The 27,368-nt window shown below is 46.0% G+C and overlaps 1 protein-coding gene across 1 annotated transcript in view; it reads left to right on the forward strand.

The window, feature by feature from the left end:
• The first annotated feature begins 1,443 nt into the window (after positions 1–1,443).
• CHST8 (carbohydrate sulfotransferase 8) overlaps positions 1,444–27,368 on the forward strand; it is a 119,553-nt gene continuing 93,628 nt past the window's right edge. Inside the window, exon 1 of the mRNA XM_079118565.1 lies at positions 1,444–1,773. The gene's annotated coding sequence lies outside the window, so the exon portion shown is untranslated. The remainder of the gene's footprint in view (positions 1,774–27,368) is intronic.

Here is a 27,368-nt window from a genome sequence, read left to right on the forward strand (position 1 = left end):
GGAACCCCAGCCCTGAACCCAGTCCTCTTCAAAATCAGCATACCTGGTCCCCATCCTGGCATCCTCCAGATGCTGTGGACTCTAACAACTTGCTGGCATCCTTGCACCTCAGTTTCCTTTTCTGCAAAATGGGAATGAAATATCTACTTTGTTGTTGCAAGAATGAAAGGAAGCTCATGACAGAGTTGGTATGCTTTAGTTCATCTTCACCCCTGTTGGAGACTATCTTTGGATATGCTAAACTCACCTGGGGCAATAAGGAAGTCTCAAGGTCATCCAGGCAGCCCAAGAACTTAGTGCTAGGGACTCCCTGACTGTACTCAGGAGTGATTCTGCTCCCTAGCAGGGCTGTCCCCACACCTCTCTGGTCACTCAGGGACCACAGGTCCATCCTACTCTTCAAGTCTCATCTGGGGGTCAGCCTCCTGGAGTCAGGCCAATGGGCAGATACAGAGAGAGAATCCTTGACTCTGTCTTACTAAAGGCTTTTCTGTAGGTTTTGGAAAATAATGCATGTCCCTTCAAGACCAAGCGGTGACTGACTTCCAGCAGTTTCATATAGTTCTCCTGAGAAAACAACCTGCTGCTCCTTCTCAGCACCTGCGCGCCCCCTGCAAGAGGGGGGCTTTTCTCAGGCTGAACAGGGACTGGAATCCACAGTCCCAACTTTGTGTTCCTGCCCTGCTCTGGTGCTGTGTGACTGTGGTCGGGTTCGATCCCCACTCTGTTATTCCTGATGTATATGAGGAGGTGTTAGTTGGTCCAACCCTTAGGGTGGTGACTAGACAGGAACTTCAAGGATGAAGCCCGCAAAGGAGAACCCGGGTTACTGGGCACTTTAAGCAGAATCTAGAACCCCAAGGATTTGGGGATTGACAAGGCCTTGACCAAATTCCATGAGACTGTAGCGCGGGAACCTCCTCAAATCTTCCTCGGTATCAATACGATGGCTTTGACAGGCGCTGCGCCCCTGGGTTTGGAGTACACGACCCTGCCCAGTTGTGGTTAAGGCCTGACTAGTGGAGCCTTGTCCTTTTCCCAGGTCAACACCAAGTGCTCAGTGGCAGCACTAATGCAGTGGACGCACTCTGTCTACGGAGTGGAGCCAAGAGGCAGACAGGAGTGCAAGCTCTCAGAGATTCGGGAGACCGGCATAGCCCTGGCCACGGCCGCCCCACCCCCGCGGCCGCCGGACCGCACCCAGCGGCTGCTCCTTTGGAGCGCGCGGCCAGCAGGGCCGCGGGAACCGCAGAGCGCGCGTGGGCGCTGCGCCCGTGAGCTCCCAGGAGGGCCGGGCGATCGCGGGAGAGATCCCTTCCCGGCCCGGCCACCGCCGTCGCCTCCGCCACCACGGGGCGGGGCCCGGGCCGGGGGCGGGGCGCCGGGCGGGCGCGGCGCTATTTCCAGCCTCGCCGGAGGCTTCGCTCGCACTTCGCTGGGAGCCTTCCCGGCGCGTGAGCAGGATCCGGTGGCGCTGCGGGAAGGAGGGAGGACAAGGCGGCGGCGGCGGAGGCGGAGGACCGACCCCAGCTAGGGGCCCAGAGGAACGCGCCCTATCGTGCCCTCTCCCAACCACACTCCCTGATAGCTGTCCCCACAACGCTGCCCACCGACCGCAACGGGTTCCGTACAGAGCCAGAGAAGGCACCGGGCCCGAGCTGGGGCGGAGGTTCTCCCCGCCGCCTGGGCGCCCCGAGCGGAGGATTTGCCCGCCGCCTAGGACCGCGCCCGTACCAGAGGAACGCGCGGCCTCGAGAGCACCGGCTGCACCAGGTAAGTGGCTGCGCCCTTACCCCACCCCTGTTCCCGCCCTACACTGGCTGCTGGACGGAAGAGATGCAGCGAGGTTCCTGCGCCGGCCAGGGACTGCACTGCGCGCCAACCTGGTGACCCGACGGGGATAGGAATCCAAAGTCCTGGGTGCTGGTGGGCTCTGCAGGCTGGGATCTGACCGCACTTTGGGGACTAGCCCCAGAAGCGGAACTTTAATTAGACTTTCGCTCCTTGAATTTCACTCGCCGGCGCGCGTCTGTGAACTGCCTCCCCTCTGGCTTGCGCGGTCTCTGCGGACCCTCCGCTCCTCCTCCCAGCCCTGGGTGCTGGGCGCGCGGAGGCAGCGTTGGGCGCCGAGCTGCGAGCTCTGAGGGCCGGGTTGGAGCACCCGAGGCCCCGGAGTTTTACCGTGCGCTGGGACTCCAGGGCCTGTGGTGGAGGGCAGGGGCAAAAAATGGAAAGTTGGTGGCGGCCTTGGCTTCCTACCAAGTGGTGAAAGGTGCTGTCGCGCTCCGTTGCGCGCATCCCAACCCCGCGACTCTCCAGGTCATCGGCCTGTTTTGTGTTCTCCGCGTCTATGTGCGCGTCAGTGTCCCAGAGTGCGGGACTCCGAGTCTCCGGCGGCTTAGGTGGGCGGTGAAAGAATCCGCTTTGCCGCGGGACCCAGCTGAGCTCTGGCGGCTACTGCGACTCCAGCTGCGAAGCAAGCTGCCTCTCTGCACATCAGGTCTGGCCTCGCCCGAGGCCGGCCGGGCCAGGCGAAGGTGCGGATCGCGGGTTTGGGCAGTGCCAGTGGTGGCTCTTGGGCAGGAAGTGACCCCTGCCCCTTCTCCGGCGCGGGACTCTCGCCGCCCTAACTTTCGTGGTACACTTGTGCCTGGACCCTGAGACCCCGACCTGGAACTGACGTATCCCTTGCGCAGCGCCACTAGTTGCCCCACTGTGTCTGTACTAATTCAGAAGTAGGGGTCAATCCCACAGCCCTCTCAAATATCAGAGCGAATCCCCGCGTCTCTGAATTGCCTCCCAGCAGGACCCTGAGCAGCGACTGACTCTGCTAAGGGAGACCAACTGCCAGAACTCTGGATCTGCCAGGCTTGGATCTGGTGGGACAGCAGAGCACGTGGGAGAGGCCATTGCGTGCAAGGACACAGCAACTCTAGAGTGGATGGGAAGGGTAAAGGGGTAAGAGGCAGATTATATTAACTTCTTCCCCATCCCCCGGGTTGCTCCTAGGGTACACTACCAAGGTCAGTTTCTTTGGGTTCACGTCTCAGTTCATCTTGAACCTTATCCATGGATGGGAAGGCGTTTCCTAATTCGGTCCTGCCTTAGAACAGGGTAACCCCTGGGGCAGGAGTGTTAGAACCCCCTTTATGATCTGTCCTGACCCTGTTCTTGTCCCAAAGGCAAAGTAGGCTACAGGAAGGAGTGACCCTGGTCCCCATAGGGGATCCTTTTAAAATCAAGACATCACATCATTTATAGCCAGACAGGACCTGGGGAACCCCTGGGGGAAGTAGAGGCATTCTCAGGTGCCTTGTCAGATTTGCCTCTTCTCAAGTGACACAGAAGGGATGGAATTCAGACCTTGAAGAGATTGAGCTGCAATTGGGATGATCAATAATCCAATAGCATTTGTACGCAGAAGACCTCCAAGTCTGACTCCATCCCATTGTCTGATCCAGTTGCCTGGGACATTCGAACGGCACAACTTATTTATTCATTTACCATGAGTCAAACTCTGCAAGAGTGAATTATGTTCCCTGAGTATTGATTTTTAAAAAGACCCCAAATTAAAAAGTCAAGGCTTTCTTAAAGCAAGGTCAAGGATTAATTATTTATAGAGAGACATCAATCAGCTAGGGAGGGGACGTTCATTTATAAATTGCCTGAGAGTGCAAAATAAGATCTGCTTTTCCCTGGCTCCAGCCTGGGGAGGAGAACTGACTTGTCTGACCGCCTGTGCTTGGCAAAGAGTTGCAGGTCTGTGACCAGAGGAGGATGCTTTGTAACTCAGTCTGCTGTTTGAGGTGCCTTTTTTCATCTTGTAGTTGGAAGATCACTTGGGAAATTTCATGCATATTTGCTGTGTTTCCGTAATGAACATTTACTGATTACAGAGTATCAAGGGAATTTCATTTTTAAAACATTTATTCAAATATCTGTTTATGTAAGCTAAATCTGGGAAAGTTCGGTAACTACTTTTTTACCGTATGGTTGTTGGGCAAGTGTGCCTGGCAGGCTTATCTCAGAATTTGCCTTCCTTTCACATAGAAGAAGAGTCAGATTTTCCTGATTGGAAACATCACACTGTCTGCTTTCCTGCTCTCTTCACTGAGTTTGTGCCAGTGACTGCCTGATAGGCTTTTTGTGGTTTGATTGATCAAAGAGGGTGGGCACTTGGAGCTTTTATTGTTCGCTGGTGCATCTGGTGGGTGGAACCTGTGGTGGACGCTGGATTGCTTGTGGGGGCAGGTGGGGAAGATATGGTTCCAGATGACTTCCCAGGGCTCCTCCTGGCTGCCTGGCTTAGACTGTGAGACCTCTGCCTTAACCCTACCTGCTGCTTCCAGCTTGGAAAATCTCACCTCTCCGATTTACCATGTATGACAGCTACATAGGAGAAATGCAGGGCAGAGAAGGAACCTAAAGGCAGGAAAATGGACAGAGGATTCGGGAAGATCCTTAATGAGCAATCAGGATGATTAGAGTCAGTATACATGTGAGAAAGAAGTGACCAGACTTTCAGCTAATCAGAAGATAATGAGTTATAAAAGGAGATTTATATATTGTTGTCTTGAAGAGATCAATGTGATCCTGCTGAGGAAGAGCCCAACCTAAAATAAATAACAAAAAAAAAAATCAAGAATGATTTCTGGATTTATAAGGGGCATCAATGTTCTGGAGTCTCAGGAAGTTGGCTGCATGGGCAGGCGGCATAGGTGACAGTGTGATGACAGTAGGTTTCTTGCTGCGGTCTTTGGAGTCACTGTCAGGATTTATCTGACTCCACAGCAGCTGTGTCCCCTCCCTCCTAGGAAAAGGCTGCCCAAAGGCAAAGGAGACCCGTGGGCTCAGACAACCTGGGGACAGCTACATTAGCTCAGGTGGCAGAGGAAGCGGTAGTCATTGGCTCATTCCTTATCAGCTGAAGAATGTGTGACCCTCCGGTAGGTAAATCATTGTGGCATAAGAAGAGACTTACAAATTGGCTGTGGGAAAAAAGTTGTGACTTTTACCCTTTACAAAACTACCTGTCATTTGTGATCTGGTGCTCTAGCCTGCATCTGCTGGGCTTGTTCCTGGGTTGTTAGAAATTTGAAAGTGCATCTGGGGCTACCTCTGGGGAAGGCTGTGTCCAGGTGGGATGACTCCAAGAAGTAGCCCTGGTCCTACCCTCCAAGCCACCTTTTGGGAAGACACAGAAGGCCTGTCTACATTCAGACTGGCCATCCTGGGTCTCTCCCTACTTGGAATGTCATGCATTTCTGGGAAATTAGTGCTTTCTGCGGCAGGTGACTAGGACATGGCACTCTTTTCCTGCAAACCATGGCCAGAGCTGGCCCTGGAAATGACATTTATTTGAACTAAATTGGAATTGTCAACACTGAAACCTGGAGCCAAATGACTCTCCATGCTGCACACTCAAAGGGCAGGCCCTATTGTCATTCTCTATTCTGCCATCAGTGAACGTTTATTGAGCATGTATTAGGCATCCTTCACTGTGCCAGGCTCTAGAGACACAGGGTGTGCAAAATAAGGGTGATCCCTTCCTTTGTGGTGTTTGTAGTTAGTGGGACAGAGATGTCCCCATCATTCATTTATCTCTTACGCTAGTTCTTTCTCTGCCAAAGACACTAATGAAAACAATAATCAATACTTGTGTGATTCTAAGCTTGCCAAAGATAAAAGGGAACATCCAGGTTGTTGCAAGACCTAAGGTAAGGTGATCTGACCTAGACTGAGGGCTTGGTGACCAAGGAGGCAGTGGTGGCTTTTCAGCTGAATTCTGATGAAGTTGCTGATAGGAAGTAGGATGAGGCTGGAGGGATGGAGTCTGGGAAAGAGAGCTCTGGGCACTGACAAGAGCTTGCCCGAGGTCCCTGTCAAGGAAATGTAAGAGAAAGCATGGAGCTCCATGCAGGAGCTGTGGGAAGGTCCCTGTGGCAGGCAGAATGGAAGAAGGGGACAAGAGGTATTTGGAAACCTGGCTGTGTAGGGCCTTTAAAAGAGACCAAATGCATTGGAATTGGGGATTTTAGTCTACAAATTGCTGCCAAATGGGGAGACCAGGGAGGAGCCAGCTGCAGTGGTTGTGGGGAAAGATGACCTGGCCCTAAAGAGGAATGGAGGCACAAATTCCACAGGAATTGGTGCTGGGTGAGGTGCTGGAGGGAGGTGGCACGTCGGTTGGGATGTGACCTGTAGCACTAGTGGAAATGGCTGGTTTCTTGAGGCAGCCTCCCGCTGGGGTGCAGAGCTCCTCTCCTGTCGGAGTGGGTTCTGTTCTCCCAGGACTGGATGGTCGGGTGGCTGGTTGTGCAGCCCTGCCTCTGCTTCCTCCCTTCCCCAATCCACCTCCTTCTGGCTAACCTGGAAGCCTGAAGCCCGCGGGCTTTTGCCACCTTGCTCTCATGGTTTTAGCCTTGGCATGCATGTCTCAGGCACTCAGTAAGTGACAGCCTGTGCCTGGGCTCCGTAGTGAGGACAGCTTCTGGAGGCAGAGCTGTGGTCCTTTGCCTCCCTTTGCTCTCACCTGCCCACTGGACCAACTTACTCAGGACTGACCTTCCCGTGGGGAGTGGAGTAAGGCGGCTACCTTCTGCCTGCTCTACTTTGGCCCTGGCCCTAAAGCCCACCTTCCTCTGGAGTTGCCTGACCTCAGGCCTACTGGTTTCCTAGTAGCTCCTTCACCTGCCACCTACTTGATCTGTACTGACATCTGTCTGGTACTTGCCCCAGAAAGAACTCTCTCGCACCCTTCCCTCACCTTGGAAACCTTGGCAGACATGCTTGGCCTCCCCTCCTCCTGGAAAACCCCTGCCTACCAGAGTTGGTCTATGCCTGCTTCCCTCCTCTTGAAGGGTCCTGCCCACAGCTTTCCAGCTCCCTCTGAAGTTGGTGAGTTTCCTGTGGCTGGCTGTAGCTTTGCTCAGGCCCTGGCTTCCCCACTGCCTTCTGCTGGTTCCCCCAGGCTCTGGAGTTCTGGGGTGCAGGGAGCAGGCCTGTGAGTCACCCCGCTTCCCTTTGTGCCCACGCTGCTGGCAGTGGACCCTGAGCTGGTTGGCTGCCGAGCTGCAGGCAACAGCCCAGGTCGCTGTCACCTTGTCCTCACTCTGCCTGGGCCTAAGCCAGCTTTTCCCTGGCTGGGCCAGACTTGGGGATGGGAGCGATGAGAGGACACTGGGAGGTACAGATTCATTCTTTCATTCCCTTGGCCTCCCTGGGGCTGATTCCTTCAGCCTCTGGGCTCTTTGCCTGGGGGCGGTTCTCCTCCATTCTGGCTTCCTGGGCTGGCCTGGCAGTCTCATCTGTTCTGACTGCTGCTCTTGGGCCATGAGGCATGCCCAGATGCTTATCAGTGGGGAGGAGACACAGGAGAGCCCCACTGCCTTCAGTCCCTAGACCGGGCATAGACTGACTCATGCTTGGCAGACAAGTCATCCCCAGCTTCAAGGCTGCCTCTTTTGGGGGGCTGACTCATCTCTCTGGACAAGACTCATCCACCCAGGCTTGTGAGCACCGAGACCCTTCTCAGCCTTGGGTGGGGTATGGAGTCTGGTCTTCCTGTACCTCGGGGTGGGGGTTGGGGGGACAGTGCCTGAAAATGCTGACTCTGGTCCTCCATGTGCAGAGCCCTGTTCCTGGCCCTGGGGAAGCTGAGTGGACACCAGCCCACTACAGTACTGATGCAAAGGCTGCTCTGTCCAGCTGTACTGGATTTGAGAGGCTCATCCCAGAGAAAGCAATCAGCTTTTGCTTGTTGGCAGGCAGGGAGAGTTCAACCACACGGTCTGTCTTCACTGGCTGAGCCACTACCTGATGCATGCAGTCTCTGTGCTGGCTACACTAGTGTGATACAGGCAGTCCACACTGGTTCATTCTAGCACGTGAGCTCTAGAACCTTCTATTTAATCTCTGCCCCACTCTCTGAAGGGTCTGTGCACAAGGTTCAGAGCTCTCCAACTCTTTCTAACTTTAGTGACTTTCCCTGTGACTAAGCTTTTCTCAGGTACCAATTTCTGCTAGACCTTGGCCTGGTCCATCAGGTTTCCTCTCCCAGAGTCTGGGTGATTGAGCCTAATGTGCAATGTAGTCTCTCTACACTGGTTGAGCCAATGCACAAAGCAAGCGCTCTGTCTACATTGGCTGAGCCCCTAATTCAAGACGCAGGCCTATTTACTTTGGTTGAGCTAAGCATACGATTCTTACAGTCTATCTACACTGGTCAAACCAGTGCATTATTTGGAGTCATTCTATCTAAACTGGTTAAACCAGTGCTCAAAGAAGTCACTTTGTCTATACTGGTTGAGCTCTGCATGTGAGGTAGGTAGTCTGTCTATACTAGTTGAGCCAGGGAGGCAGGGGGGTTGAGTAACCAGCGTGGCTCACTGAAGCCAGCATTCTGGGCTCCCTCGGTCACTTGTGCCCTTTGTGCGTGGGTCGCTTTTCCAGGAACACCCTTCCTTGTCCTTTTCTTCTGTGCACATCTGGGTCTCATTTGCGATCTACTTCTCTTGACAGTTTCCTCAACCTTCCCAAGTCTTCACATCCTTTCAGCACAGCCTGCTATGGGGCTGGGAGTGATGTGGCTGTGTGGTCTCATCTGGATGTCCCCTCCCCATTGCCTCTGCTGGTGCAGAAGCTGCCTGCTGTCAGTGGTCATTGCTGCCCCACCATCCCCTGTGACTGTCCCTCACACGCCCTTTTCTCAGGAAAGTCATTTAGTGTGGATGACTGCCTTGGTGCATGGTAAATTACATTTCTCTGGTTGGCCCATATTGCTGTTTCCTGCTTAGATTTTGGATCTCATGAGGTTTGGCTTCATCTGCAAATTTAATTTCATGACCATTCATCCCCGTGAAAGCACAGTCTATGCCTATTATTTAAGTCTTCTCAATTCCCTTTTCCATGAATTAAAATGTCAATGGACAGCCATGGCAACCGCCTACACCCCCACTCTATCCCAGGCAGCCACTTCTGACTTGTGACTGAAGCCAACACCTGGAGTCAGATCTCCTGGGTTCAAGTCCCAGCTTTACCATTTGGTCCTTGTGTGGGCGAGGGACTCAGTTTCCTCATGTATCAAATGGGAATAACAAAAATATTACCTCATGTACATGTCTGAATGACCGATGTGATCCTGCAATATGTATAATCAGAAAAATGAGAGATTACACACCATTTATGCATGATCTATCAAAATGCACAAATGCATTCTACTGTCACGTACAACTAGTTAGAACAAATAAAATTAAAAAATTAAAAACAAAACAAAACAAAAACAGTAGAACCTACCTCCTAGAGCTGGTGCACCCAACTATCATCCCACGATAGATGACAGCTGCTATTATTATTATCACTAACCCCTGTGTTGGGTCTCTCAGCCAAGGCCCAGTCCCTTTCCATCATGGATACCAGGAAGCATATTGGACAGGGGTCTAAACTGCTGATGTGACAAAGGCTTAGGGGGCCTTTTGGCCAGTGACCCCTCAAGTCCTTTTTCTGAGTAGTTTCCTGATGATACCTTTTCCTGGAGCGATGCTTTCACTGCAGTTCATTTTAAAGCTTTTTTATTCCAAGTACAGTGTGCATACAGAAAAGGCAGCAGATCACAAGTGTACAACGCAATTAATATCTGTCAACTGAACATGCCTTGCTCCCAGCAGCGGAGCAGGAATCAGGGTATGACTGACACCCCAGAACCCTCCTGTGACCTGTTGTAGTCACTTCCTCTCCACTCCTTCCTTCTAAAGGCATAGATTAGTGTTCCTTGATTTTAAACACGGTAAGAATGGAATCATATGGTATATATATATGGTATATATGGTATATATGTGTCTGGATGAGCATCACATTTGTGAGACTCATTTCCATTGTGCATCATCGTAATTTGTTAGTTCTTACTACTCTCTAGGATCCCTGCTTTTGTTTGGATGAGTGTGTCCCAAAGGTCCGTGTGTTAAAGGCTTGGTCCCCAGGATGGTGCTATTGGGAGGTTCCTTTCCTTAGGTCACTAGGGGGAGTGCCCCCCCCAAAATCGTGGGAACCTGCTGGTCCTCTCTGCTTCTCGGATTGTTATGTTAATGTTTTTTTTTAACACATGCTCCTTTCTGTTGCCATCTGGAGCCCTCAGAGGAGACCCAAAGCAATGAGGCCATCCCAACTTGGACTGAAACCTCTAGAATCTTGAGCTAAATAAATCCTTTTCTCTTTATAAGTTAATTGTCTTAGGTGTTTTGTTATGGTAACAGTAAGCTGGCTAATATAATTCCATTGGATATACACTAATTTATTTGCCTGTTCTGTTGATTGACATTTGGATGTTTTAGAGTTTTGGGATTTTATGAATAGTGTTGCTATAGACATTCTTTCATGTGACTTTTGAGTACATTAACACATTTCTGATAAGCATGAACTTAAAAGAGAATTGCTGGGTCACAGGGTGTGCATCTTTTTGGAAACCGTCAGTTTTCTAGTTGATGGTGTTCTAACCCCCTCCTCACCAGTTATGTATGAGAGTTCCAGTTGCTTCAATCCTTTCCAACACTTTGTGGTGTTGGTCTTTTTCATTTTAGCCATTCTATGAATATCTCACTATGGTTTTAACTTCATTTCTCAGATGATTAATGCAGTTTATTTTTTGCCAAGGATATTTTGAACATGAAAACATTACATTTGACAAATCTGGAAATTCACTTCCATCCCCAAATTGTAGGGTTCTTAAAATGTCTAGGGGTGCTTGTGATTCCTTTTGCTGGGTGAGTTGAATTTACTATGCTGGAAGGCAGGGGATGAAGTGGACAGAGATTTCTTTGAGTAAGACTGAAAAACTAGTCACCTGCCCCAGAATCACCTGGGGAGCCAGTCAGAGATGCAGACACTAGGCCTCACTCCAGCCCCAGAATCTCTAGATTGCCATCTGCTAGTTTCTCTGGGACTTGTCTTGCTTTCTCTATACGGATGCCAGGAGCCTGAGGCCACACTGTGTGTTGTGTTCACAGCTGAGTGATCACAGCCCTGGCAGAGTGGGGCCCCACTGAAATGAAGTCACCGCAGGATGGGGTGAAAACCCACTGAATGAAGTCACCCCAGGATGGAGGTCTGCCCACCGTCCTCCTTGGCCTCTCCTACCCCAGCCTGACTGGGTCACCATGGAGAGGGCTCTGCAAGTCAGTTCTCAGTCCCTAAAGGGTGTCCTGTGCCCTGTTCCTCTAAACAAGCTTCCCCTCTCCAGAGCTGCCCACTGAGAAGCGGCCACGCCCCCAGCGATCATGCTCACCTGGGTGTTCCAGGAAGTGAACATTTAAGACCATCTCTTAGGTGACTTCTCCACTGTGTGTGCCCATTGTTGGGTTCCTCTGCAGAAGCCTGGAAGTCCCGCTGAAAGCAGCACCCCATCCCTGGGCCGCAAACCTCTTTAGCTTTTTCAACGCCACCTTTTCATAGTGGACATACTGTCTAGTCAAATGGAGGCCAAAGGCCATGTTTGTTACCATCCCACCCACTCCTGCCCCATTGGCACTTGACCTTTATTAAACCCTCCTTTTTTCTCCTCCAGTGGAACAAAAGTACTTGGAAAGCAGCATGGTTGGGTTCGAGTCTTTGGGTTCAGATGGACAATTCTGTTCTTTTCGTGGTTTTGAAACCCAGCTGTTGCTCCCAGGAAACGGAGACAGATGCACACACAACTCTGATGCAACCAGGGGAAGAGTGGGGTTGGTTAAGACCTCTGAGGTTGGGGAGAGAGGGCAAGGGATCCTGGCTGGGGCATCTGGAGGAGGGAAACCTGAGGTGACCCTCCTGCAGGCCACACCTTATGGGCCACTCAGTGTTAGCCCTGCCTCTGAGGGTCCGCAGCACAGAGTCCACAGGGAAGGATTGATGCTGAGCTAGCAGGAGGTAGTAGCCTTGTTAACCTGACACACGAGGCCATGGAGCAGTGATCAAGTTCATTGGAGAGCTCTGGAGAGCTTCCTAGAAGAGGACAGCTTGTGACTGCACATCTCCAAAGCCAGGAGAGGTAAGAATTCCATCATGGCACTGGTAGAAATTCTTACCAAGCTTTGGGACCACAGGGCACGGGCAGTGTGAACCAAATACCAGTCCCTTTAAAATAGGGCAACAAATGAATCCATGACACACTCATTGTTTATGTGATGTGTAGGCGGGTGTGCAAAGATGGAAGAGCTAAAAGCAGTTTGGGAAAAACAACACCTTTTTTTTTTTTTTTTAGTGAGAAGACAGATTAGAGAGGTTTATGCTCTTCTGTGATAACTAATATGAAAGGTTTATCAAAGTTAAAAAAAAAAACCTTGACGCTTTTTGCAAAATTGATTTGAAGACTTGGCAGATTTGAGGAATCATTCAGTAACGTTTTACGGGTCGATGCTAATTTGATGCAGCCGACCTGCGCCTCGCACCAATTTACTGCCAAACCAACATTAAACACGGACCTTTCGTGCAAGTTTTATAGGCGGACAGCTCATAAAGATGCATACTTGACAAGTATTCTGCTTCTCTTAGAATGTGGAATATGAAGTGTTTATCAAAAACCACCTAAATCGTCCTTGCCTTGGACTCGTAAACAATCTGGGGACTTCAGCCCTGGATCCCATGCAGTATTTCATGTCTCACCTCTCTGGGTCCTGATATGAGTCTTTGTCTCCAAAAACCACAAAGTTAGCCATGGAAGGATCCCTGAGCCGGGTAAGATGCCATAAAGGAGTGCCTGAGTGACTTGTCATCCAGGCTCTGGAAAGGCTCAGGACCTGAAGCACGGTCTCTCCTCTGGGAGGACTGAAATGTCCCCTTCCTAATGACCCCTCCATCTCTAAGCGTAACCTAGAAGGAATCACATGAAAAGACATTCAAGGGCTCTCACTGCCACGGAGCCAAAGGTGAGGAGGGGGAGATTTTTGGCCCCAGGGACATATATTTCTTGCTTTCCTTTTTGTTTCCCAGGCTACTGTGTGATAGATCACAGCCTCACATCTCTCTTTGCCTGATTATGCTGTCAGAGCCTCATCAATGTAAGGAGCTCACCTAAGCTTTGTTTTGCACATCAGAAAGTGTTTAACAATAAAAACGATCAAAACTCCTGTCTTTCATCATCGAAAACCACTGCCTATGTTTTCCGCAAAGAGGACGTGTGGCCTTGCATGCCATTGTCCTACTCTCCCCACCACACCAGTCCCGGCCACCTCCCATCCCAGTGTTAATTACCTGGGCTGAGATGGAGAAGGTTGCAGGTGTGCGTGGCACAGGGGGAGGGGGTGGAGAGCGCAGACCGCTGCCAGCACAAAGCCTCCGGGTTTTCGCAAGGGGAAATTTGATCTTGGGCAAATGTCAAGGCGTTTTTGAAATCTGTGTTATGATATCAGCTCATTGCCAGCATAGGGCTTCATCTGGATTTCATAAATATTGTATGGGGCTCCCTCACCGCCACCTTGGCCTGCGGAACACAACAGTCACCCCCCTCCCCACACCTACCCTGGCTCCCCATCGCCATTGCAATCTATTGCTGAGTTGTCATGAAAAGCCAATTGGTGATATTTCAATCACAATGTTCTTGTAACAAATTCCATTCAAATTCCTCGGAAAGGGAGTTAAGGCTTCACTCTGCTGCTGGGAGAATGATATGCTAAATGTAGCTTCCTGGGGCCCTGGCAGCTCTCCAGCCCTTTGTAATTTATAGTTCTCCTTCGTGGTTCTCCCAGTGACCTTGGAACCTCTATGCTGGTGGATTTCTTAGGTTCCCACATTGCCCTCCATCCCCAAGTGAGGGCTCCCGGGACCCATCAGGCAGGAGCTTAGAGAAAGGATGTGAAGAGGGGGCCCAGAAAGCACGTGGCAGGCGATGGGAAGATTGCTTGTTGCCGCTGACCTTTCCTCTCAAATTGATGTCAGCCCCGAAACAGTCAAATATTGTGTTTAAAGGTGGCTTGCAGGTGACAGGAGCCTCTTTCCAGCCCTGGCACACAGCAGGTAATCCTGGAAAAGGGGAGGGAGGGACAAGGTGCAATTACACTCATCAGCTATTTTTGGTTGAGAAATAAACAAAATGGCCCAAACTGCTGCTCTTACAGATTCTAGCAGGGGAGTGGCGTGTAGGAAAGATTAATGTACAATTAAAACCCGTGTACGGGTAAATTACAGGGTGACAGCTATCTAATGCAAACACCGCAGACGTGTAATTAAGAGGAGTTGGAGGCTCTCGAGGATGAATTTGCTGAGGGAAGTGCTGGGGAGCCGTCTGTGCAACCCAAGGGCAAGGACCTGCTGCTGCTGGGGTAGCCCCGGGGCCAAGGAGGTGGCAAGGATTCCCCCAGTGGGTCTGTAATGGGAGCCATGGCTCCTTCAGGTGGCTCTGGGACGGGAGCCCAGCTCAGCTTCTCTCTACAAGTCTGCTTGTTTTTGTTCTAAGCTTCCAGACATTTCTGGAGCTGCCCTGGTCTCCCCCTCTTCACCTTTGGCTCTGGCAGTGAGATCCCTTGAATGTCTTTTTATATGTGTGTGTTTTTAATTTCTCCTGCTTTGTCAGCTTTTTAAGGAATATGTTACATTATGTGGAAATTGGATGCTAACAAGATTTGTATGAATAAATTAGACTCTTAACTTTTTATGTTATTACAAAATTGAAATGGACTCTAATGACAGTCAGAATTAATGTTCTGTTTCAAATAAATGCTGGGGATGTGACTGAATTTCCAGTGCACTCTTCTCTAGCTCTTCGTATGTGGCCTTGCCTAAGAAGGGAACTCGGTACTTCCAGCGGGGCAGCCCTCCTGCATCTCCTTTGCTTTCTGGCCTGGTACTGTCCCTGTTGACCCTGGGTGGTGGACACGGTGCTACTCTGCTAAGACCTTCTTCAGGCTGAGGCTGCCAGGAATAACTGCTGCTGATGCTCCTAGGGGTGTCCCCCAGTAAGAATTGCCCTGGGCCTCAGGGAGTTCCTGGCCCAAGGTCACGCCTTACCTAGCATTGGTGATAGCTCCTGAGGCTGACAAAGGCCCAGCCCCCTTGCCTCCATTTGGGACAGTGCTGAAGGTCCCCCACAGCTGCCCAGTGCCCTGTGGGACCAGTTGTGAGGCACTGGCATGGGCTTCTCCCTCCGCCCACTCCTTCCCCAGTCAGCTGTCTGCGTTCTCCATCTCAGGGCCTCCAGGGAACGGGGCCATGCTCCTGGGCTCAGGAGTTTCCCTTTCCCTAAACCTGTCAGGGGAGTCCTCTCTGTCCAGAATCAGAGTCCCTACGGGTCAGGATTTTCCCTTCCTCTCTGGGTTCTCTTCTGGAGCCCAGGTCTTGTGGGGTGAGGCACTGACCAGTGCTTGGCTTCAGTCCAGGTCCCCCTGGGGAGGGTTCGAGCAGTGGCGGGACAGCCAGATTCCCCTGGATTTAAGTCGTCAGCCTTGGGTGAACCAGACCCCTGACTCTGCGTGAGGGGCGGAATTGGAGGCATTTTTAAAAAGGAAACCTCCTTGTCCAAAAGGGGCAAATCAAGACCCGGACCAGGGCAGTAGAGTGCCAGCCCAGGTCCCCATAGCTGAGGGTGGGAGATAAAGGGGCCTGGCAAAGGAGGGGCGGGGGAGCATCAGGCAGCTCAGAAACTGGGAGGCTGGGACAGTCCAGGGCAAAAATCTCAGCTGCCCTCAGGGCGAGGGAATGATGGGGTCTGAGCTGCCTGGGTACACCTGCCCCTTTGGAAGAAGACAGTGCGACTCAGTTCAGCTGTCATTGGATGAAGGGATGGGAGTCCAGGCTGGCCAGGTATTCAAATACTCAAGAACTCAAGATTCAAATACTCAAGATTTTTATAAAAATCTCTTCTCCTCTAAAGTCTGGAGAGTTTAAAACCACAGTCCTATTCTGACTGTATAATATCTGTGAATTACATTTGGCTTCTGGGAATGATACATTTGGATCCCAGAGCTTCTTTGGCAAGGTGGATAATTCCCTACCTAGAGGTGAGGGCCTCATGCACTGTGCCTGGCCAGAGCTATGGAAAGGGACCAAGACCACAGGCCAAGGCTGCAGAGCTGCTGGACTCGGCACTGGTCAGCTGTGGCCTCTGCCTTGGGATGTTCCCATCTGCCAGGAAAGAGGGTCAGAGTCCTGGCCTCTGGGCCTTAGGCATGTGGGCTGCTGGCTGGGCCCTGAGTGTCCCTGGATCCTGGCAGCACAGCCTTCCAGTTGGACAAAGACTCCTGGACCTCTGAGGGTGAGTGGGTAACAGGGGGCCTATCGAAGACCCTCACTCAACTTCTGAAGGGCCTTACCTACCTCCACTTTCACCCTGCGGAAATGTATTCACAAGAGCAAAAAGAAGAAAATGAAAGTTTTACCATCCAGAACAGCCTCCTGGATGCTGCGTTCATATATTGTTACAGAGAGAGGGTCTCTTATATCACTCTGTATTTATAAACTCATAAGTCACATTCATTTTATAAAAATGCAATAATCTTTATGCCTACTGCACATAACCTGTTTAATCACTTTGTATATCATGAACACCTCTCTCTGGTAATGGATCTATTTCTATTCTGCTTTTGACACCTGCGCTGTATTCCTTCGCGTGAATTTATCATAATTTATATAACCAGTTCCCTGTTGGACATTTTGCTGGTTTTCATTTTTGTTTTTCAATTTTAAAGAATGTTGAAGTGAACATTCTTGCTGTATACCTTTGTGTCATTTCAGGATAAATTCCTAGAAGTGGAAACGTTGCCTCAAAGGGTAGGCACGATTTTAAGACTTTTAATACTTCCCGACAAATCACCTTCCAGAAAGACCCAGTGGTGCATGAGCATGCCTATTTTTTTCTCATAATCACACCAGCACTGGGAATCTTCATTTTTTAAAAAATCTTTGTCAATTCCATAGGTTAAAGAGGAGCATGATTATTGCTTTTTAAACATAACTGTGATTTTTACCAAAGTAATACATGTAGGTAGTTTAAAAAGCATAAATAATAAAAGGCTTATAACGAACTCAGCAGCCCTGCCCCTCCTCCCCCCACCCTGCTCCAGAGGCAGCCACCTATGACTCTTCCAGCTATTTCCTAGCATACATTACTACCACGATATTTCTAAAATAGCATGCATATACTGCAGGTATAAAATGGCCAGCCACTTGTCCCCACGTCATTTATTGAATATTTGCTTTTTGCTTACTGATTTATAAGTGGCAGCTCTGTCCATTGCTTAATGCTTATATTTAACTCATGCTTCTGGAATCTTCTGTTCTAGTCTATCTATTCTCATGCCAGAATTCACTATTTTAATTATTGTAGCTTATGAACACATTTTTAATATCCTAGAGAGCGAGTCTCCTCTCATTATGATTCTTGCATCGTATCACATTTTTATTCTTTTAGGAGCCCTTTGGAAATGTGGAGTCAAGTTTCAAATAAAATCCAGTGAAGATTTGTATTGGGATTGTGTTTCAGAGTATACAGAAATTTACAGATAAATGGAACTGCTATATTGATTATATATTTGTTTTTTTTTTTTTTTTTCTCCTGGTACTGGGTATTGAACTCAGGGGCTACTCTGCCACTGAGCCACATCCCTGGCACTTTTTACATTTTATTTTAGAGACAGGTTTTTCCTAATTCATGGAGGTTGGCCTCAAACTTATGATCCTCCTGCCTTGGCCTCCTGAGTTGCTGAGATTATAGGTGTGTGCTCACTCCCAGTGACTGTATTTATGATGTATTGAGTCTTTGGATCTGATCCAATTACTCAATAGATATGTGTTGAGAACCAGCTGTGTTCCAGGTACTGTTCTAGGTATTGAAAGATACACAGGAACCCAAACCAAGGGGGATCCCAGCCTCTGTGGAGCCAACCTTCTAGCAGGGGGAGTAGATAAGGAATTCTAAATGGGCTTATGAAATAAGTTATGCAGTCTCAGAGCATGGTAGTTGCTTGGAAAAAGCAAAGCAGGGTAGAGGAGATTAGAAGTATGGGGGAGGGGAGGACCTGTCAAAGAACTAAGAGGGGTGGTGTTATGTTTTGGATATAGTTTGAGTGTGTCCCCCAGAGGTTCATGTTCTGCAACCTTGATCTCCAAGTGATGATGTGAGAGCTGGTGGAAACTTTCAGAGGGGCCAGCTGAAAGGTAGTGAAATCATAGGGGGCTCTGCCTTTGGATTGATATAATTCTTGTGTGCCTGGTTAAGTTCTCGAGAGAGAAAGTTGTTATTTAAAAAAGCCAGCATGGACCCTGATCTCTCTGACTTCTCTTCTTACCACTGAAGTCTCCTCCCTTCTCACACTTGCTTCACCATGATGCCATCCACCATGTTGTGATATAGCCTGACAGGTCCTCAGCAGAGGTCGAACAGATGGGGCTGCTCAGTCTTGGACTTTTAGCTTCCAAAACTGTGAGCTAAATAAACCTCTTTTCTTTATAAAATACCCAGTCTCAAGTATTTTGTTACAACCACAAAAAATGGACTAATACAGGTGGTCAGGGGAGGTGACACTCAAATAAAAGTGAGATGTGAAGGATGCGAGAGAATGGACTGTACAGATGATCTTGGCCAGTGGTTCTCATCCTGGGGTGATTGTGCCCTTGAGGGGGAATTTGGCAGTGCCTGGAGAGATTTTTGATTGTCATGACTTGAGGGGGTGTTCCTGGCATCTAATGGGATGCTGCTAAACATCCTACGGTGCACAGAATGGCCCCCTCCCCCAACAAAGCACCGCCCGGGTACAAGTGTCGACAGTGCCAAAGTGGAGAAGCCCTGGTCTAGGAGAAGAGGGCTCCAGGTGGCAGGAACACACAGTGAAAGTTCTAGTGGTGGTGATGAAGAGAAGCAGCGAGTTGAAGGGAGGAGACAGCTAGAGGTGGGGTCAGATGGGAGAGGGAGGAAGGGAGAAGGCAGAGGATTGAGGCCTTGCGGGCAGGGTAACGAATTTGACTTTACTCTGAGTGAGCCAGGGAGCAACTGCAGGATTTTGAACAGAGAAGCGTTATGATGGAAACTATGTTGGAGAGGATCCCTCCAACTGCTGCCATGTGAGGGGCCAAGGAGGCTGGCAGGCGGCCACAGTGAGAGATGATGTTCTGGGCCAGCATGGCAGCAGTGGAGGTAAGAGATTGGGCTAAATGGCACGTCTGTTTGAAGGCAGAGTAAGGCTTCCTGATAGATTAGGGTCGGTAGGAGGAAGAGAAAACCCAGCATCTGACATCTACAAGGACAGAATTACCCACGCCTGAGATGGGAAGGACAGCAGGTGGAACACCTGCCAGAGGGGCTTAGACTAGCAGTTTGGTTAAGAACAGCCAGTATTTGAGATGTCCAATTCACATCCAATGACAGAAGTTGACTCTCTAGGGGGTATGTCAAGTGTGAAGCTATGGAGAGAAGGTAAAAATGGAGATGTAAGTTTGGGAGTCATTGACATAGAGATGGTTTTTAAAGCTCTAAGACTGATTTAGAAGAAAGGGAAAGAGTGCAGATAGGAAACAGAAGTCAGGGCAATAAGAAGGGACTCCCCCCCTCCAAAAAAAAGTTCAAGACCAGTGACTGGAGAGGCTGGAAGAAACCAGGAGTGTATCATGTCCTGGAAGACAAGGAGGAAAGTGCATGGTAGATGGCTCAGTGGTCACCTCTGACAAATGCTGGTGGCAGGTAAGGATGAGGACCAAGACTTGACCAATGGATTCAGCTTGACCAATGGATTCTAGGCAAGAGCAATTTGGGGTGAGTGGTGGGAACCAAGGTCTTATTTCAGTGGTTCTGTGAGAGAAGGGGAGGTGATCCTTTGCATAATGTGAATATGGATGACTTAAGATGTTTTGCTGGGAAGAAGAGCCAAGAAATGAGATGAGAGCAGAGGGAAGGGGTAGGGTTGAAAGGTTTTGCTTGTTCCTTTGAGGCTGGAAGAAATCACAGCCCCTCTGTGTGTTAATGAGACTGGTCACATTAAGTGTGGAAAAGGGAGGCAGGAGGGAGCATGGCTCGAGCCAAATCTTTGAGAGGGTTAGAGAGCACCGGAGCAGGTGGATGTGGAGGGATTGGCTCCAGGCAGAACCATGGACAGTTAACCAATGGTGAAAGTGGAAATGCAGAACGGGGGGGGGGTGCCAATATGGTGCTCGGGATCTGGAGCTGTCTGTATCAACAGCTTTATTGAGATATAACTGCTATCATGCCATTTACCCACTTAGAGTGTATAATTTACTGGTTTTTCAGTATGTTCACAGAGTTGCACATGCCAGAACATCACCCCCGAAAGAAAGCCTGTACTGTCGACAGTCTCCCCGTTCCTACCTGCGCAGTCCTAGGCAATCGCTCATCTACTCTGGTCTCTACAAGTTTGCCTGTTCTGTACATTTCCTATAAATGGAATTCTACAACATGTGGTCTTTTTTTGTTTGTTTTGTTTGTTGTTTTTTTGCTTTTTTCCCCCACTCAGCATAATGGTTTCAAAGTTCATCCATGTTGTAATATTTCCTTCCCTTTTCTGACTGAATGTGATCCCATGGTGTCACTATCCCACATTCATTAATCTGTCCATTCATCTGTTGATGGATATTTGGGTTTTTACCTTTTGGCTTTTATTAACAAAATTGCTCAGTACATATTCATCTACAAGTTTTTTGTGGATGTATCTTTTAGTTTTTCTTGGTATATGCCTAGGAGTGGAATTGCCGGGTCATTTGATAAATGTATGCCTAGAAGAATCACCAACTGTTTTCCAAAGTGACTGCATCATTTGACATTCCCACCAGCAATGTATGAGGGTTCCGGTTTCTCCACCTTCTTGCTAATGCTTGTTGTCTGTCTTTTTTTTTTTTTTTTTTTCTTATAGTTGTGCTGGTGAGTGTGAAGTAGCATCTCACTGTAATTTTGATTTGTGCTTCTCTAATGACTAATGATGTTAAGCATATTTTTTCATGTACTTACTGGCTACTTGTATATCTTTGGAAAATGTCTGGTTAGATTCTTTGCCTGTAATTAATTGGGTTGTCAAATCTTTAAGTACTTGTAAGAATTCTTTATGTATTCTGGATGCAAATTCCTTATTAGCTATATGATTTTCAACTATTTCACACAATTCTGTGAGTTGTCATCATTATTATTATTTTGGTACTGGGGATTGAACCCAGGGACGCTTAACCACTGAGCCACATCCCTAGGCTTAGGGCCTTGCTAAGTTGCTGAGACTGGTTTTGAACTCACAATCCTCCTGCTTTAGCCTCCAGGGTCACTGGGATTACAGGCATGAGTCACCACTCCAGGCTTAATTTCTTGATAATATCTTTTATAGCACAAAGTTTTAAATTCTGTTGTTGTCCAATTCGTCTATCATTTTCTTTTGTTGCATGTGCTTTTGGTATTGTGTCTAAGAAGGTTTTGCCTACCCCATGGTTGTTTTTTTTTTTTTTTTTTTTGCTTTTTATGTAATGACTTTTTATTAAATTTTCATTTTTAGTATTGGCAAGCATTCTCAGGACGATGTTGAGTAATAGTGGGCCTCTCTTGTTCTATTCCTGACTTTAATATTTTGCCATTAATCATGAGGTTGTTTATGGAATAAGATTTTTTAAATTTTTAAAAATATTTTATATTAATAATATTTATAAATAATCAAGGACTCCCCCCCACATGTACTTTAATCTGTGAAGATAAACATGGTTTTTCTCTTTTGATCTATTGATGCAATAAATTATATTAATAGATATTTTAATATTGGGCCATTTTGTAATGTGTTTCTAAATTAATTCTTAATTTGTTGGTGTACATAATTATTTTATTATACCACTTGTTCAACAGCCATAAGTTTTATAATTTCCTTGTGATTCTTTGACTCATGAATTATTTAGACTCATCCATTTCAAGGGGCATATTTTTTTCTTTTCTGCTTTGTGAAAATCAATTTCCAATTTCATTGTGTTGAAGTCAGATTGTGTTTTGCATGCTATTGATTATTTAACTTCAGTTGAGAATTGTTTTGGGTCCTGGTTAGGATATGGTCGTTTTTGTTCCATTATGTTTGAAATAATACATTACTTGTTAGATTATATCTGTGTCTGTATACATTCTTTAACTCAGTCCTGTTTGTTATATTGTTTGTATCTTCTGTATTTTTATTTAGTTACTTACTTGCAATACTAGGGATTGAACCCAAGGCCTCACACATGCCAGGTAAGTGCTCTATCACTGAGCCATATCCCCAGCCTTCTTAAAAATTTTTATTTCAAGACAGGGTCTCACTAAATTGCCCCATCTGATCTTGAACTTGGGAGCCTCATGCTTCAGCTCCCCAATTAGCTGGGATTGCAGGGATGTGCCACTACACCAGGCTCTTTAATTTTTCGGACTGTTTTATTTATCAGCATTAGGGTGAGATGTGTTAAAAATCTCCCAATGTGATTTTGATTTGCCTTTGTATAATTTTTCAACTGTGTATTTTTGTAAAGTGAAGTCACTAGGCACATACAATTTCAAGATTATTATATCTTCCTGAAGAGTTATTCCCTTTTTCTTTGGGTAATAACCCCTTTACTCCTCACGATTTTTTTTTTTTTTTTGCATGAAATTCTATTTTACTCTATGTTAATATTGTAAAAACAACTCTGCCTTAGTTATTTGTCTGGTATATCTTCTTTTAGTGTCTTCACTTTCAACATTTCTGCCTTCATATGGTTTGGAAATGTCTTTCACGGCAATTTTAATTTGTCTTCAATTTTCATGGTTACTGATGTAATCTGCGTTGTGTTTTCATGATTTATTTTGTTTTCTACTTTCCTTGATTTTTAATTGCTTCTTTTGAAAAACCTAGCCTTTCTAAATACTTGATTAGACTTACTTCTTTTTTTTCCTAACTCCACTGATTTAGAAGTTATACTTTCTAGTTTTTTTTCCTCCACTTGACATCTTTACATTGTTAATATACACACTTGGTTCAACACAGTGTGGTTTAATAAAAATGTCTACCTTTCTTTAAAACAACAGAATCTGATCATATTTCCATCTCATATCCTTTGTGGTGTCTAGTGTTAGCACCATATTGCTTAAAAACACCATGATTTTTAAAAATTAATATCACCATTGATTGTTTTGATTTATAATTGTTTGCCAATTTCTTTGCTTACTCTTGCTTATTGCATCCTACCCTTTCTTTCTGCATTCTATCTATAACTACCTCATATAATCCTTTGGTAGTTCTTTCAGAAAAGGCCTCTAAATACTCTTAAACCTTGATAGTTGAGCTGGGTATAGAATTCTGAGATGATAGTCATTATTTTTTAGACCTCTAAAGTCCTATTGCATTTTTCTCTGGTCTCCAGTCCTTTGCAGATAATGTCTTTCTCGATGGGTGTTTTGGTGATTTTTCTTGTTTTGATATTCCTCACCTTTATAGAGATATAGCTAGGTATATAATTCCTTCTTGTAAGTTGAAGCACTTACTCAGTCTTAGAGCTAGGGGCTTTCTTAGGTCTGCAAAATTTTTTTTTTTTTTTTCAGTTATCATCTTTTCAAGTTACTTCCCCCTGTTCTTTGAAAATTCCAGTCACATGTTTAAAGGACAGTATAGCATGGTAGTTAAGAACATGGACCCCCAGAGATGTCTACTTAGCTTTGACTTCTCCTTCAACAGTTAATAGCTAAGGGAAAATTACTTAAACTTTCTGTTCCTCTGTTTACTTGCCTATATATTGAGGATATTACCAAAGTCTTAATTTATTGTGAGAAATAAATGAGTTAATGTATGTAAAGTAGTTAAAATAACTCCTGGAATATGGTCAGCTTTATGTAAACCTGGGTTGTTATTATATCATGGAATGTATCAGAGACCTCATGTAGACATTGGCATGTTTGCCTAAAGGTCGTAATTGTAAAGTATTTGAAATGTACCCTGGTTTCACTTCAGTCTCTCAGGATGCATTTCTGTCAGAGTTGCTGTGATTAATAGTATTATTTTGGACCCTCTGGGTGATTATGTCAGATTCATCTCCTGAATCCCTACACTTCCTAGTTTTTGCTAATTAATCTCTTCCTAAATTATAGAAAGGTGTTTTTAATTTTGATCACTACAGTTTTCATTTCTAGAAATTCCATGGAGATCTCCAAAATCTTTCCTGCTTGTTCTTGTAGTTTCCAATTCTTTCATTGTTTTCATTTCTAGAAATTCCATGGAGATCACCAAAATCTTTCCTGCTTGTTCTTGTAGTTTCCAATTCTTTCATTATTGCTTTTGTTCTTTCTTTTACTCACTTAAAATTTAAAACATAAATGTTAATAAAAAAAATAAATAAATTGACATAAATCAGGTTTTACCCTCATCTCAGGTTCTAGTCTTCCTGTTAGTTCCTCAGCTCATTTTCCCTCATGATGAATCATTTTCTCTGGTGGGTTATAGTTTCTGTATAATATTCTAGGGAAGCAAAAATTATCCAAACTAATTTAAGATTGATGATTTTTTTTTATGATAGCCCTGTGCTTCCTGGGCTGTCAAAGTGTTGTTTCAGAACATTTAGAAATTTTTTCTGCTGTCAGCTCCCATGAATGCATCAGTTTGGGACCTGTTTTTCCCATTATTTCTTTATTTGGGGATTCCAGCACCACAAAGGTAGTGTAAATTTGGATTCCACAGCTGTGTGCAGGCTTGGGATTGGTGCAGGCTCCTTTCTTGGAGAGTCCCCTCTCCCCCAGGATACTTTTGTATTTTCCCTCAATAGAAGTTGAGCTATGTATAAGAGCTCAGTTCCAGTTCCTTCTCTTACAGGGAACCAGGCAGCATCTCTTATCCCTTTGTGGGCATCAAGGGCCTGCAATATCTGACCTCTGAGGTTTTGCCATCTGTCATTCAGGACTCCTGAGATACCAGCTAACTGTTTATTGCTCTAGTTCTTGTATTTGTTTCTCCTCCTCCTCCTCCTCTTCATCCTTCTTCTTCTGTGAAGAAATCCTGAGGCTTTCCTTTTCTTCCCTTCAAGCTCAACTACATATGTTTAATTATTTTATGTTCTATTTTATCCAGCATTGCTATGCATTTGGAGCTGGGGGGGGGGTTGGGGGTGGTGACAATGAGAGCTGTGTGCCATGATTTTTTTTTATTTAGGGTTTTTGCCTCTATGGTGACAAGCAAGATTAGTGGGTGATTTTACTTTTCTTTCATTTTTGACAGGTTTTAGTACCAGGGTTATGAGTTATTCATAAAAATTAATTAGGTTTTTTCCCTCCTTTCTTATCCTCTAGAATATTTTAAATAGCATAGAAAATTTTGCCTTACTTGAAGCTTTGAAATTGTCTGAGGACAGTGCCTTTGGGGGGGATGATAATTGTTTTCTCCCCTTATTTTCTATTCAGCTTTTCTACATCTTCAATCAGTTTGTATCACTTTTGCTTCCCTGGACTATCATATATTTAATCAAGATTTTAAAATTTATTAGCCTAGGGGGCTGGGGTTGTGGTTCAGTGGTAGAGCACTTGCCTAGCATGTGTGAGGCACTGGGTTCGATTCTCAGCACTGCATATAAATAAATGAATAAAATAAAGGTTTTCAATATCTAAAAAATATTTTAAAACTTTATCAGCCTAGAGTTCTATGTGGCATTACTACCTCTTAATAACTTTTTGGGATATCTGTTTATATCTCTTTTCTCATTGACATTTTTCTCTTTTTTTTCTTGATTGGACTTCACCAGAGATGCGTCTATTTTATTGGCCTTTTCCAGAAAAAGAGTTGTTGAATTTGTTTGAGCTACTCTTGAGCTCTTTCAAAAATTGGCACTTCTCCTGATTATCTTTAACACCTATCAAGACTTATTTTCTTACTCGTTTTTAAATGTGTGAAGTTCAATGTACAGGTCATTTATTGTCTTTTTTTCTTTAAGAATGAAACACTTAAACTGACAGTTTTCCCTGAGTGTAGTTCTGCGCCATATTTCATAAATTTTGATATGCGTAAGTTGTCATTATCATAATTTTTCATAGTTTAAAACTGATGTTTTTATTTCATCTATCATACAAGAGGTATTCAGGAGTGTACTTTAGAGCATTTTCCTTTTTTTATTATTAATTTCTGGCTAGATAACAATATATCCTGTACTTTTAAGAAAAACACTACCATACTTTCTTGAAATCGAAAATGCTGCTGATTATAGTGCATACCATTATTTTATGCACCACCAAAAAAAGAAAAAAAAATCATTGCTACTTAAACTCTAACATCTCATCCATTGTTAGAAGCATCCTGTTCTCAGAGATGATTTTAAAAAATAAAGTACATCTTAGAATGTATAAAATATGGAGTTTATTTGTCCATAAATTTAAGTGTATTGTGGCTAGAGAATGTGATATATAGTTTATTCATTCTTTGCAATATATTACAACTTGTCTTGTGGTATGTGGTCATTTTTATAAATGTTCTACGTATACTAGAAAATATATATCTTCTCTATGTGCTAGTTATAGGTATATATATTTCCATACATGTTATGCATTATGTATGCATATACTCATATGGACATGTAAAACAAATGTTGAAATCGTGCTTTCCAAATTTATATTATTTTATTAATTTTTTTTTATTCTTGATCTTTCCATTCTTGGGTGAAACCTGTGAAAAGTTTATACTGTGATAGTGGGTTTGTTAATTTTCCATGTGACTGTGATATTCTGATATTTGGGTTTTTATCTGCAATTCCTGGCTCATAGCTCCAGTAGGCCATAGAAACAATTTCTCTTCCCCAGGGCAGGTCAAATACTCTGTAATCTCCTCTGATTTTTGCTGGTCATAAAGACATTCTCTGATCTACCTTGTCATAAGACCTCCATTTCAGAAGAGGTCCTGCCTCATTCCGGGAGGGAGGCATGCTCCAAGAGAGGCCAAGAAGAATCTGAACAGTGAGGCCTTGCTGGGTCTCCCTGCCCAGCCTATTAGCATTAGGTCACATTCTTTCTGTCCAGTCACATATCTATGCTGTTGTTCTGGCTTCTTTCAATCAGGCCTGTGCAGTGAAGTGTCCCTAAACATGCAAAAGAACAGGATCCAGAGAGCTTCCAGATAGCTGAGCAGGTTCCTGAAGGGTAGCTCACCTGGAGAGTGGAAGCTCTATACCCCTTTCCTATGCAAGGCAAGGAATATCATTTGTGCATCCTTCAAAGAAACCAGTAGATGAAAGTAAGATTTCCCCCCCAAGTCCTGTGAGCTGCTTCAGCGTATTAATTGAAACCAAAGGAAGGGGTTGTGGGAACCTTGATTTGTAGCTGATGGGTCAGAAGTACAGGGCCAACCTGGGGCTTATGACTGCCATCTAATTTGGAGGTGGGTGCGCTGGGGACTGAGCCATCAGGCCATGGGATCTGATGCTATCTCCAGGTAGATAGTGTCAGAATTGAGTCAAATTGG

Source organism: Sciurus vulgaris, assembly GCF_902686455.1.
Source record: "Sciurus vulgaris genome assembly, chromosome: 17".
Lineage (NCBI taxonomy): Eukaryota > Metazoa > Chordata > Mammalia > Rodentia > Sciuridae > Sciurus > Sciurus vulgaris.